The sequence below is a fragment of the Quercus robur genome, chromosome 1, assembly GCF_932294415.1.
Source record: "Quercus robur chromosome 1, dhQueRobu3.1, whole genome shotgun sequence".
NCBI lineage: Eukaryota > Viridiplantae > Streptophyta > Magnoliopsida > Fagales > Fagaceae > Quercus > Quercus robur.
In genome coordinates, this window is record NC_065534.1 from 15,989,839 (window position 1) to 16,004,360 (window position 14,522).

At 36.9% G+C, this 14,522-nt stretch overlaps 1 long non-coding RNA gene across 4 annotated transcripts; it reads left to right on the forward strand.

Moving 5' to 3' along the window:
* Positions 1-755: 755 nt before the first annotated feature.
* On the forward strand, positions 756-12,262 carry LOC126723086 (uncharacterized). 4 transcript variants are annotated; one of them, XR_007654148.1, is made up of 4 exons: positions 756-1,124; positions 9,332-9,420; positions 10,771-10,851; positions 11,538-12,262. It is a non-coding gene; the product is annotated as an uncharacterized LOC126723086 (long non-coding RNA). The 4 variants fall into 4 exon arrangements; XR_007654146.1 differs by lacking the exon at positions 9,332-9,420 and having other exon boundaries at positions 757-1,124; positions 11,538-11,665; positions 11,749-12,262; XR_007654147.1 differs by lacking the exon at positions 9,332-9,420 and having other exon boundaries at positions 758-1,124; positions 11,538-11,624; positions 11,749-12,262.
* Positions 12,263-14,522: the final 2,260 nt, after the last annotated feature.

The following is a 14,522-nucleotide window of genomic DNA, read 5'->3' on the forward strand; positions in this document are numbered from 1 at the left end:
CTTCGAAATTTGTCTTAATTCGAACATAAAATTCGAATCTAAAAAAGTAAGTGAGAAATGGCATACTTGAAAAATGGGAAGGAATTGAAGCAACAATCTGGGAATGAAGAAAAATGCTCCTTATACAAAAAAAAAAAAAAAAAAAAAAAAAAAAAACGAACTGATTACATTGCAAAATACATAAAGGGACTCACCTTTTTTTCTTCTATTTCTTTCAGATACCGCGTAGGTGAGCGAGAGAGTGAGAGGGTGACTGAGACTGGGTCGGTGAGGCTGAGAGGGTGAGTGGGTTGGGGCCGGCGTCGGCGACGGTGACGCTGAGAGAGTGAGAGAAGGAGAGGGTGAGTGAGAGAGTGCTGAGACAGAGAGGCGTATGAGGGAGAGTGAGTGGGTGGGTGACTGAAGAGAGAGCGTTAAATTCAAAAATATCCTATTAGAAATCGACCTTCATAGACTCGGTTTCCAGGTGGCTTCCACGTGGGTCCACGTCAATGGCACGTGACACCAACATGGAAATCGAGTCTCTGATAGTCGATTTTCAGATGGTTGCCACCTGGCAATAACGCCACATCAGATGTCACCGACCATCAAAACCAACTCTGTGAGAGTCGATTTACACTCCCAAAAATCGACTGTCTTAAAGTCGAGATGTTAATAACCCAATTTCTTTCAAAACCGGACCTATTAACTAGATAGTTGGTAAATTATGCCTATTTTCCCATTTCGTTCTCGCTCAATACCCATCACTCATCACTCAATAATCTATACCTTATTGCTTAAAATAACCCTACTTTCTAAGTTGGCATATTTGCCGCTTGTTTCCATATCTTCTGATAATTCAAAAAATTTAACTTTTGTGGTACCCACTGCCCGAGCACCATGTCAAGGCTCACATATTCTTCCAAAACCCTCGACGAAGGAAATCCAAGTTTGGACCTGCGGCGCCGATCTCCACCGTCACCCAGCGGCGCCTACCTCTTGCCCATCGTCACCCAGTTTGCAAGATCTCCTCCGACGTGCAGCAGCGGCGCCGATCAGTCATCATGGAAAAGAACTCTGACCCGAAGAAAAAAAGAGAAGGGAAACAGAACTTAAGTCCACCTGAAGAGTGAGCAAAATTTGAGGTAAATTTTGCTACTTTGAGAGCTTCATCTGTCACAAAATTTCCTTTTTTCTTTCTATTATTAGTGATTTGTATGGATTTTGATGTTAAATTTCGAGTTGATCTTGATTGAATTCAAGTGGGTCTGACTTGATATGTTTAGATTTCTAAGTTTAATTTTACTGGGTTTTGTTATTTTCTGTTTGGTACTGAATCTGGGTTTTCTGGGACCTGAAACATAAAAAAAATCTTTAATTAGAGATTACCATTGTTTAGTTAAAAATGCTATGGGTCTGCTTTGTTTATTATTAACACATATGGCTTTGTTTGCATGCCATCTTCTATACAGAACAAGAAGGTGAAATTTTTTCCCCATTTTGAATCTCTTGCTAAATATGGGAGTAATGTAATAATAATTGCGGGGGATTGATTCCATTGTTTTTTGCTGCTTCAGATTGATGTTGGGTAGCAGCATGCCATTCTTACAAATATAGATGTTGATTACATTGATTTTTCCTAAGAATGATATTGCTCCCCAACATCTATATTCCATTGATTTTTGCTGGTACAGATTGCTGTTTAAGTTGTGTTTGAAGAACCTGAGCTAGCTATGGTAATCTAATTGCATTTTGGGATACTTTGCCGTTAACTCTGGTCTAGTTACTTTGAAAATGAGTAGTTGTAAATAGTATGTAAGACATTGGCACTATCGGTGCAGCAGTGTCGTGAAGAATGGTCTGAGTTTGGGGCGGCGCGGGTTGGCTGAGGTGGGGCTCGGTAGGTGTGGCTGGGCTGAGGGTGTGCGTGAGGAGGTATGAGGTTGGATGTGTTTTTTTTTTTTGTGTGGTTTGGATTTGTGGTGTGAACTATGAAGGAGTTGTGGTGCTGAAGGAGCCATTGGTGGGGTTCTGAAAAGTAGTGCCTAGAAGTGACAATACTCTGATCGTGGGTCCCTCATATGTGTGTATATTTACAAAAATGCCATCATAACTCAGTTTCCATAACTCAAAACACCCAAAACTTGTTTTCAGTTTTGCTAACTCATTACTCAAAAATGTGAGAATTGAGTGATGGAAACAAAACTTAAAAACAAATCCAAACAGGTTGCATCTCCATGGGTCCCACCATTTTTGAGTGATGAGTGATGGAAACACCAAAATTCAAGCAGCCCCTTAGGGCTTGTTTGGATCACCATGATTTTGAGTGATATCACTCAGTTTTCATCACTGAGTTTCCAAAATGCGTGGGTCCCATCGAAAAAATCTTGTTTGACTTGGTTTTTGGGTGATGTTTCCATCTCTCAAAACTCAAAAATTTGAGTGATGGATGATGGAAACTAAAAACAGAATTTTGGTGTTTTTAGTTTCTGAAATATGAGTTATGATGGCAAAAGGTGAGTTATGTGACCAAATAAGAATTTTGGAGTTTTTGAGATAAAGTGAGGTTTGGGTTATGAGTTATGGGTTTTGAGTTTGAGTTATGAGTTATGAGTATTGAGTTATGAAAACTGAGCCATGGCCAAACTAAACAAGCCCTTAACTTTCCTCTCATATTCGCTATTTTCAGTTTTCAATTATTATTTTCACGATTTTGCTTTGATTTTTATTTTCATTTTTTATTTTTTCTGGTTTCATAGATGAACAATTTTTTTTCCCTGTTAAATTACATGATTAATTCTTAGTCCAGTTCCTTTACAGATACTGTACTTGCGTAATTGATTGGTGATTAACAATATAAATACAGTGATAACTTGTAAGGCCTCTTCGTGGATTCGAACCCTAAATTAGGGTTATAGGTTTTTGAAGTTAATTTTTTTTCCCCGTTTTAATCCTTCCTCCTTTGCTAGCTAGCTTATATATTAAACCAGATTCTGGTTGTGGTTCTGACACAACCACTGCCACAGACAACTAACAAGCCAAAAGAAACCCATACCAAAACCCAGCCAAACCCAAAGCAACAAAACCCAAATCGAAAAAACCCAAAAAAAATCCATAGCAAAACCACCACCACCACATCGGAAGCCACAACCACCCTATAGCAAATCCACCACCACCGAAAACCCTAATTCAAAAAAACCATTGCAAACTATAATCCACGACCAACACAAACGACCACCCACAACTATCCACAGCCAACCCAAACCACCAGCCACTGTAGATCTGAAACAACACCCACCAAATTCAAACCCAAACCACAAAACCCACGCACCACCTCCTCGGGAGAGAGACTATGATAGCGAAGTGCTAAGACCTTGTATCGCCTAAGGCAAGAGACAGAAGCCCGAGCCCGAGTGAAATGAGGCACTAAATTCTAAATATATTTTTTACATATATAAAACTTAAATAATATGTATTAGTGTATTAAAAGTAATAATCGGGCCTTTCTTACTTTGTTCCTAATAGATAAGAATAGGGAATCAAATTCTTTGTCTATTTTTTGGAATGTTATATATGGAGTCTCATTGAGAGGTATTGGTGAGGATAAGATGTGTTGGACACCTACTAAGAGCAAGGGTTTTGAGGTAAGCAGTTACTATCAGGCTTTGTTGGGTGTATGTACTCAATCCTTCCCTTGGTGAAGTATTTGGAAGCAAAAGGTTCCTTCTAGAGTTGCATTTTTTGTTTGGACTGTAGCTTTAGGAACGATCTTGACTATTGATAATTTACGTAAGAAGAAGGTATTGATTCTAGATTGGTCTTATATGTGCAAAAGTAATGGAGAATCAGTAGACCATCTTTTACTACATTGTCCTATTGTTTATGAGTTATGGTCTATGGTGTTCACCTTGTTTGGCATCCACTGGGCAATGCCAAAGACTGTAGTTGAGCTCCTTGCTTAATGGCAAGGAAATTTTGGTCATCATCGTAATGGTGTTATTTGGATGGCTATCCCTCATTGTTTGATGTGGTGCATTTGGCGGGAGAGAAACAACTGGTGTTTTGAAGATTCTGAAAGGACTATAGCTGATTTAAAACTTTTCTTCTTTAAAACTCTATTGGATTGGATGTCTATCATAGGAAGTCATTCTATTTCTTCGGTCTATGATTTGATAGATGCTTGTAATTTATGTATTTGATTATGTTGGTCCCCGGCTGCCTGTATACTCGGGTGACTCATTATTAAGTTCTTGAATAAAATTTCCTTTACTTATCAAAAAAAGAAGAAGAAGATAAGAATAGGTCTATAAGCCAGATTTTGGTTTGAATTCCAATAGAGCCCAAAAAAAGAAAAATAAATAGAAAGAAGAGTAGAGGTGACAAAAGAAACAGAGAGGCCATTAGAGAGTAGAACTTATCAATAAAATAAAAATTTGCCATTACAAAGTAGAGGGGGAAAAAACTTACAGGGGGAGCTGGAAAGAAAATGACAAAAGAGAGCTGTTACTAGAGATAGGAGTAGAGGAAAAAAGAAAAGAAAAGAGAGAGAAGGGGCACTAGGCGTGATGGGAGATAATAAAAAAGAGAGCTTTTTAAATGTGGAAAATAGAATACTAAAGAGAGCTTTTAAATGTAGAAATAGAATAAGGTAATAACAATGATTTTTTTTTTTTTTACTTGTGGTTCGAAAAGGCTGAAATCTAGTATACATTTTATTATTATTATTATTTTTACTTTAGTGGGTGCCAGCTCATACTCCACTTAAAACTGAGTTACAAAATTCTGATTCGTCACCAAAGAGAGAGGGGAGGGGGGGTGGTGGGGGGGGGGGGGGGTGGGGGGAGATTTTAGAAAAAAAAAATGGTTCTTTCTGACCTATCTATCTATTATCTGCAGAACACAAAACATATGTACTTTCAACACAAGACAGGCAAATAAATGGATGTGTTTTTGACTGATGAACTTCTCATTGAGATCCTGTGTTTGTAAGATTTTAGAAGAGTTTCAAAAAAGTGGCATGAGATTATTTCTAGTCCTTATTTTAAGGAACTTTTAAGGAAGAGAAACAACAAGTTATAAGAAAGGGATTTATCGTCTTTGTTAGGCTTCTATGTAACTGAATGTGGATTAAAACATGCATTTTTACCTACATCTCTGATACATATGACTACTTCTAATAAGCTTAAAGGGAACGCACTGGTTCCAAGAGGTTGTTCGTTTATTGCTTGTTCTAATGGTATGTTGCTATTCGGTAATCATTGCAGTCAAACCTACTACCTTTGTAATTTTACAAGACAAGCATCTATCCATCTACCCAAACCAAGCTACACCCGCTCAAATGTTGCAATGGGATTTCATTTTGATTATGTGCATTCAGAGTTTGTGTTAGTACGCACTGAGTTGTCAGATTTTCCTAATTATAGTTGCATTGTTAATATGGAGACAATTATTTTCTACAAGAAGCACTGTTAGATGGGAAAGGGGCGTTCCCCTAACTTTTGCACTTTTTAAATTTCAAATCAGACTGTTTGAGTGTGCAGTGCATGTTAATGGTGTTTTCTATTGGTTGGAACTCAATAATCGTTTAGTGGCATATGAATATGATTATGATCGTTGTTTTTGTATTCCCTTGCTGGAAAGTGACAGCTATGTAGTAGAGCTATCAGCTATGTTAGGGGAGTAAAAAGATGGGATTTCCCAGTATGGGAGGAGTAATTGATTTGATTTCAAGGTATGGGTTCTTGAAGATTGTGTGTCCATAGCTGGAATAATGCTGGGTTATGAGGCATAATGTGAGTTTCATGTTACTGCACCATTGGTATCCAGACTTGTTGTGCTCCTGTCACCTCATTTTGCACCAGGGTAGATTTTGGTATCAAAGGAATGCTCACGTTCCCTTGCTTGTGGCTTTTCACAAACCAGAATTTGTTTTCCTAAGGCTAGGCAACGGGATTCTTCTTGTCTACTACCTAATCCAACAGAAGCTGGAACTTGTTTCCCTACAAGGGAATATGGACATCATGGGATATGGACCATTGCAGTGAAATTGGAGAAAACTTGTTCCTTTGTTTTGGCCAACTTGGTTTTACTTACCTTAAGTAGAAAACTTGCTAGATTAAAATTGTAGACTGAATCTCTTGATGAAACCATAGTCTAAATAGTTTGGCGTATTAAAGATAGACTTACCAATTAGACTTTTTGGAGTCAACCCCACAAGAATATTCCTCATGTGTAATGAGTGTATGCAAAAAGCCAAAAACAGTTGATTTTGAGTAGATTAAAAAAAGGATTGAAAATTTAAAATGAATGTTTCCAATTATGACTAACAAGTTAACATGTTCAAATGCTTTATTTATTTATTTATTTTTATATATAGGTAACAAGTTAACATGTTCAAATGCTACCTTTCACTAAGAATTCAAAGCATATCATTTGAAAGTAAGAAAGCACTACAAAAATTTCATAGACTACTATTCAATTTGATAAAAGTTTTGCACTATACAACTATACAAAAACCCAAGCCCCTATGCATGACTATCCTCGACTTGGTTCATGACTAGATGAACTAGGATGATCTAGCAAGACCTATAGGCGGCTCATCAGCTGTCATTGCCTCTCCAAAGTACTAGCTAGATGGTCGGTGAAAATGATATCATGTTCTACAAGAACATCAAGTAATTTATTACTGAATTAAGACCAACCTGCACATCCATGATCAAATGACTAGTCAACGGGAATAGCAATAGAGTGATCGTGGTTGCCTTCAACCATCCTAATCTGCAAGAGTGTAGTAAACGTGTACGCCTGAAATTAAAATAGGATTGAACGAAATTTTTTTTATTTAAAAAAATTTATTAAATTTAAAAAGGAAAAGAAAAAAAAAAAAAAATCTTCTTGTTATCTGTCATAGTTCTCGTCTCAAACAAGAACTCCGTACATTTGTTGGTCTCTAGAAAGTGCGTTGTGTTGGTCTCGACAAAATGATGTAGATGAGTAAGAAACTCATCTAAGCCACTAAGATCTAGCAAAATATAATCCCTACCGCTTGCAGATAAATCTTTTATTTGAAAAAATAAACCTTTTCAGTCTTTTTTGCAAATCAATGTACATAATTTTATTGATAAATCTGAGTACTTTGAAGTGCAGTTGTTCACTTTGCACAACGAGAGTCCAACAAAAGTCAGATGACTAACCTAAAACCTAGATCTAAAAGTTGAAAATGTAAGAAAAACATACCCGATACTAGCGTGGAATCTTAACCTCAGCCGGTGTTGGTGTTGGAAGCTCAGTCTTAGCCGGTGTTGGAAGCTCAACCTCAACCTCAATCTCTGCCTTAGAGGCAGTACTTGGATCTGCTCCTAAAAATGACATCGTTGGAAGATACGGTGGCATAAATGTATCCGACTGGAGAATAGTGTGTAGCTACCATCAGAGCAGCAGTGTATAGAGCGTATGGAACATATAGAAGAACATATGTCGGAGGATAGTATGCCGGATCAGTGTACGGAACAACATATGCAGGAGGATGGTATGCCGGAGCAGCATTAATTGAAGTCGAAGCCTCAGGGTTAGGGTTTGCATTTTCATCCATGAGTATTTTTCTCTCTTTCTCTCTAAAATCCCTAACTCTCTCAATCTTCTTCTTCCTTCTAATTTGGCTTCGATGTTTCTATCTGGAATGGTAGGAGTCTTTATAGTTGCAGGATGGTATAATGCCATTTTTGCGAGTGTGCACCTGAGAGGAAAAACTAAACACGGAGAATGGAGTATAAACTGAACACTGAAAAGAATGAAGGAAGAGAGTGATAAGGTGTTGAGTGAGAGAGTAGTATGGTAGCTACACACTATTCTCCAGTCGGATACATTTACGCCACCGTTATGTTGCCGTATCTTCCAATGATGTTATTTTTGGGAGCAGATCCAAGTACTGCCTTTGAGGCTAAGATTGAGGCTGAGGCTCCAACACCGGCTGAGGCTTAGCTTCCAACATTGGTTGAGCTTCCAACACCAACACTAGCTGAGGTTGAGATTCCACGCCAGTATCGGGTATGTTTTTCTTACATTTTAAACTTTTAGATCTAGGTTTTAGGTTAGTCGTCTGACTTTTGTTGGACTCTCATTGCGTAGAGTGAACGAATGTACTTCAAAGTACTCAGACTTATCGGTAAAATTGTATACATTGATTTGCAAAAAAACTGAAAAGGTTTATTTTTTCAGGCAAAAGATTTATTTGCAAGTCGTAGGGATTTATATTTTGCTAGATCTTAGCGGCTTAGATGAGTTTCTTACTCATTTACATCATTTTGTCGAGACAAACACAACGCACTTTCTAGAGACCAACAAGCGTACAGAGTTCTTGTTTGAGACCAGAACTATGACAGATAACAAGAAGGTTTTTTTTTTTTTTTTTAAATTTAATAAATTAAAAAAAAAAAATTCATTCATTCAATCCTATTTTAATTTTAGACATACACATTTGCTACACTCTTGGAAGAAGAGTGCATAATCTTGTGGATTAGGATGGTTGAAGGCAACCATGATCACTCTATTGCTATTCCAGTTGACTGGTCATTTGATCATGAATGTGCGGGTTGGTCTCAGTTCGGTAAGAAATTACTTGATGTTCTTGTAGAACATGATATCACTTTCACCGACCATTTGGCTAGTAATTTGGAGAGGCAACAACAGCTGATGGGGCGTCTACAGATCTTGCTGGATCAACTTAGTTCATCTAGTCGTGAACCAAGTCGGGGGTAGTCATACATAAGGGTAATTATGTGTAGGGGTTTGGGTTTTTGTATAGTTGTATAGTGCAAAAATTTAATGAAATTGAATAGTAGTCTATGAAATTTTTGTAGTGCTTTCTTACTTTCAAATGATATGCATTGAATTCTTAGTGAAAAGTAGCATTTGAACATGTGAACTTGTTACCTATATTAAAAGAAAAGCATTTGAACATCAATTGCTTGCATATGAAAATTCTTGTGGGGTTGACTCCAAAAAGTCTAATAGGTAAGTCTATCTATAGTACACCAAACTATTTAGACTATGGTTTCATCACCTACAAATGAAATGCAAGATTTTTGCTATTAACCTGTCTTCCACCAAGATATTCAGTCTACAATTTTATGACCTACAAATGCAATTCATGTTATTTGCTACAAAATGATTTTTGTCGCATTATACTTTTTTGTGGCTTTAGAACTCTTACTTAGTTCTTTATTCTTTTCCCATTTTGAGTCTTTTTTGGAAAAGTTGAATGTAAAAAGTTTCTGCATGTTACCATGTCCTGCAACAACATAGTTGTAATTACAACTGATTATTTTATTCCCTTATTTTCCATGTGTTGCAGAAAAATGGGTATCAATTGCTTTTTCTTTAGTGCACTTGCAATTTCTCAGGCTTATCACACTTAGACAATTTATATTCAACCTTAAGCAGGTAATGCTTTAAGAAATTGAGGCTTAATTCTTTATTTGAGGTTCAAACATTGTAATCAAGAAAGTACAAGTTTTATGTTTATCCTCATTGTTCTCATATGTACATGATGGGAAGGCTTTACCAGAAGGGCCTGTTGTTATTTCCCCTGATGGACTTTTTCTTTATTTATATCGAGAAGGTAACTGGTGATATATGCAATCTTTTTAAGGACATTAACAGGTTTTACATCTATCAATCTATGCTGTTTGATTCTCAAGCATTTTATTTGTTCCTTGGTATGCCCTGTAATAATCCTGATAAACAAAAGTTTCAGTCTGAATTTAAAGTTAAAAGGTAATGTGATATGAGATTCTTCCTTGCTCAACACAGATCAATGGGCAGAAGTTAAATTTCTACTCATTGATTAGGATATCTTTTCAGCCAATATGTAGCCACTACTTTCTCCTGTCACATTTTTGTTTCCATATATCAATGCTTTGAGCATGTTAGAAACTTCTGGTCACCAGTTATTTTCTAATCTTTAATCTTGATTGGAGGCATCCTCTCTTTTTCTCAGTTATCAGGATGGATCCTCATGAATTCAAGATCTCATGCGTAGGGATTAGTTCCCTCCTGTTATGATGCAACAAAATACGCAGAGATTTATGCTAAGATTTAAGAAGAAATGGGAGTTTTTGAGAGTAGCTTATAGATGGGCACACCTCTGCACAGAGAACTAATCTCTGAAACAATAGCATAAAGCTGGAATGTATTCACTAAAAACTATTATGCAATTACAATAGTCCAAAGAATTTATACTACTAAGCATAGAGGTTGAACTAGCTGTAACAGAAAGTAACCAATTGATAACAGAATCTGTTACAGAAGTAGTTACACCAACTAAATGTCCAACTCAGTACGCATGTGCACTAATGGATTTCAACTACTTACAATTAACTAACAAGCATTTCCATTATGCTGACATCACTATCTGAGATGCCCCTGCATCTTGTTACTTATCTAGGTTTACATATGCAACCATTTCTTCATCCTGATTTTTTTTTTTCAAAAAAAAAAAAAAAAATGTAATCCATTAACATTCTGAGACTTGTGCTGTTATTAGTATTTTAAATGTTTGGATAATCTTATGATTAGGGGTCTCTCTTTAGCGAATCTGTGTTGTATGTGTTGTTGCAATAAGGAAACTGTGGAGTGTGGACCACCTCTTTCTTCTTTGTCCTGCAACTCATTCTTTGTTGCTTCAAATTTTTGGGATTCAATGGGTCATGCCAAGTTCTGTAGTGAGTTTATTTTTTTGTTGGTGTCAATGGGCTGGGAAACATAATTCAAATATCTGACATTTGTTCCCAGGCTGTTTGAAGTGGACCATTTGGATGGAACGGAATCATCACTCCTTCGAGGATACTGAGAAATTATTGGGTCAGTTGCAAGGTTTGTGCCAGCGGACTCTCTTTGATTGGTCTTGGTGTTGGGGCATCTTGGATTGTTCTTCTATTATAGAGTTCATTTCTTCTCTTAGAATAGTCTCTTGATTTCTTTGTTTCTTTGCTTTCTGTTGTCTTTTCATTGTTCCCCATCGTGAACACCTGTATTCTTCTTTCTTTCTTTTCTTAATAATATTACTCTTATTATCTGTCCAAAAAAAAGAAGAAAAGTTTGGGTGTTCAGTCGAAATTGAGTCCATGGTGTTTAGATGTAAAAAAGCCTAGTCAATTTCTTTGCAGGGTTTACTTGTTTAAGTCAAGGAGATTCTAAACACTAGGTGAAACATGATACTATTTGAAAGACAGTATGTTGATCAACTTTTGTGGAGTGCCTATCAGGCTCTTGGTGCATGGAGTCATTTTATGGTTATGATAAGAAAATGTAGGTTCAGTGAATCGTGTGATAGGTTTCAACTTTGTGCCATTTGTAAAGAAACAGCATGATGCATTCTCACGTTAAAATTGGTCTTGAGCATGGGCAACCATGATCTATCTCACTGTATCATTTCCCTTAAAATTTCTAAAACATGCTTATAGAATCTTTGGTGATAATATTTTGCAGACAGGCACAAAGAGAGAGAGAGAGAGCATTTGTTGGATGGTTGAACGAGCCTTTTTTCTCCTTTTTTACAGGATATCAGGGCATTGTTTCCTTCCCATTGCAATCCGTTCTAGGCTGGTTTTGGAAACAAAGATACTGATGACTTCAGCTATCTTAAGGTGGAATTCCTAAAGGAAAAATCTTCATTATTAATTCCAGGGTAATTTAGTGCCTTCATGGTTTAAAAATAGCAGTCTAAAGCCTCTATTATTGTTATGCCAAAGTTTCAATATATTTTTGCAGGGTGAGGTTGCTGTTAACCGTTGTGTTGACACCAGATTGTATAGCACACTTCATGCTCTTGTTAATGGCATGTTTCCATCAATGTCCTTGTCTGACCAGGTTTAGTTTGCAACCCTTTTGTGTGTGTGCGCGTGTGTGTATTAAGTACAACCCCTTTCTATTCTGAAGTTGCAATCATTGAGGAGCTTTATTGGAAAGCAGTGAGTAAGAAAGTGAACTCAGCATTTGCAGCTGCTCTAATCCTCTTTCCTTTTTCCTGCACCTGGGAATATGTACTTAGCACATTGGTTGCTGAAGGCAATGAGGTTCAGGAGTTCTTATTATATTTATCTCGTGGGAAAAGTAATCCTACTTTTTGCTACTGTCTTGTTTTCAACTTTTCAGTCCTTCACACGAGCAGTGTATTAACTGAGTTAGATGTTAGCTCAAGTAACTTGACATGCCCATCCTCTACTCAACTTAACTAGTCTTTGATGTTTAGGAATTGAATGTTAGCTTAAGTAACTTTACATTCTGCATCCTTGCTGCATAAAAATTTTGTCTTATAAGTTTCAGGTCTTGATTTTTGATTTAAAAATAAAAAATAAAATACCACTTTTATTTTTAACTTCTCTGATTACAAGAGGATATTAATTCGTGGAATTACTGGAAATTGCTGCCTATTGTATCAATATATGAAGGTGTCAGCCACAATTTCTACTTAAACCTCTGATGAATTTGGTGTTGCAAATGCCAGTTCTGGAATTAAATTGGTAAACAATGATTTGAGCTATGCATAAATTCTAAATAACTCAGGATGGAATTTAAAGAGCTATCATCAGGAGTGGACATCATAGGTTGAAACTCTCTAAAAAAAAATAAGTTGAAAGAAACTCATGCCAAAACTTGCAGCAACAAAACCCAAAAAAATCCATAGCAAAACCACCACCATCGCATCAGAAGCCACAACCACCCCATAGCAAATTCACCACCACAAAAAACCCTAATTCAATAAAACCCATAGCAAACTATAACCCACAACCAATGCAAACCACCATTCACAGCTAACCCAAACCACTAGATAGTGCAAATTTGAAACAACACCCATCGAATTTAAACCTAAACCACCAAACCCACGCACCACCTCCTCAGGAGAGAGACTATGAAAGAGTGAGTCAGAGAGAGGAGAGTAGTGGTTCAGGTTGGAGAGAGAGAAGTGGTCTTAGAGTAGTGTAGTCAAAGGTGAAAGGTGCGCCCCTAGTTGTATCAATATATGAAGGTGTCAGCCACAATTTCTACTTAAACCTCTGATGAATTTGGTGTTGCAAATGCCAGTTCTGGAATTAAATTGGTAAACAATGATTTGAGCTATGCATAAATTCTAAATAACTCAGGATGGAATTTAAAGAGCTATCATCAGGAGTGGACATCATAGGTTGAAACTCTCTAAAAAAAAATAAGTTGAAAGAAACTCATGCCAAAACTTGCAGCAACAAAACCCAAAAAAATCCATAGCAAAACCACCACCATCGCATCAGAAGCCACAACCACCCCATAGCAAATTCACCACCACAAAAAACCCTAATTCAATAAAACCCATAGCAAACTATAACCCACAACCAATGCAAACCACCATTCACAGCTAACCCAAACCACTAGATAGTGCAAATTTGAAACAACACCCATCGAATTTAAACCTAAACCACCAAACCCACGCACCACCTCCTCAGGAGAGAGACTATGAAAGAGTGAGTCAGAGAGAGGAGAGTAGTGGTTCAGGTTGGAGAGAGAGAAGTGGTCTTAGAGTAGTGTAGTCAAAGGTGAAAGGTGCGCCCCTAGTTAAAATGTTAAGACCTTGTATCAGTGCTAAGACCTTGTATTGCTTGAAAAAGTGAGAAAATGAGAAAAAAAGTTGAGGTTTTAAAAAGCTGTACAAAAAGCTAAAAACTGAGCTTATAAGCTGACGCCAAACAGATAAGTGAGTTACAAAATGCTGATTCTTAACCAAAAAGGGGGGAAAATGGTTCTTTCTGACCTATCTGTCTACATCTGCAGAACAGTAACAACAGCAATAACGCTAGTCAAAAAAAGTACACATAACATATGTACTTTTGAGAATAAAACACAAGACAAGCAAATAAATGGATGTGTTTTTGAATGATGAACTTCTCACTGAGATCCTGCTTTAGTTACCAGTGCCGTGTTTGTATGATTTTAGAAGAGTTTCAAAAAGTGGCGTGAGATTATTTCTAGTTCTTATTTTAAGGAAATTTTAAGGAAGAGAGACAAGAAGTTCGAAGAAAGGGATTTATAGTCTTTGTTAGGCTTCTGCATAACTGAATGTGAATTAGAACATGCATTTTTACCTACATTATCTCTGATACATATGACTACTTCTGATAAACGTAAAGGGAATGCACTGGTTCCAAGTGACTGTTCGTTTATTGCTTGTTCAAATGGTATGTTGCTATTTGGTAATCATCGCACTCAAACTTCCTACCTTCGTAATTTTACAAGACAAGCATGTATCCATTTACCCAAACCAAGCTACACCCGCTCAAATGTTGCAATGGGATTTCATTTTGATTATGTAAATTCAGAGTTTGTGTTAGTACGCGCTGAGTTGTTAGATTTTCCTAATTATAGTTGCACTGTTAATATGGAGACAATAATTTCTACAAAAAGTACCATTAGATGGGAAAATAATGTTCCCCTAATTTTTGCACATTTTAAATTTCAAATCAAACCGTTCGAGTGTGCAGCACGTTAATGGTGTTTTCTATTGGTTGGAACTC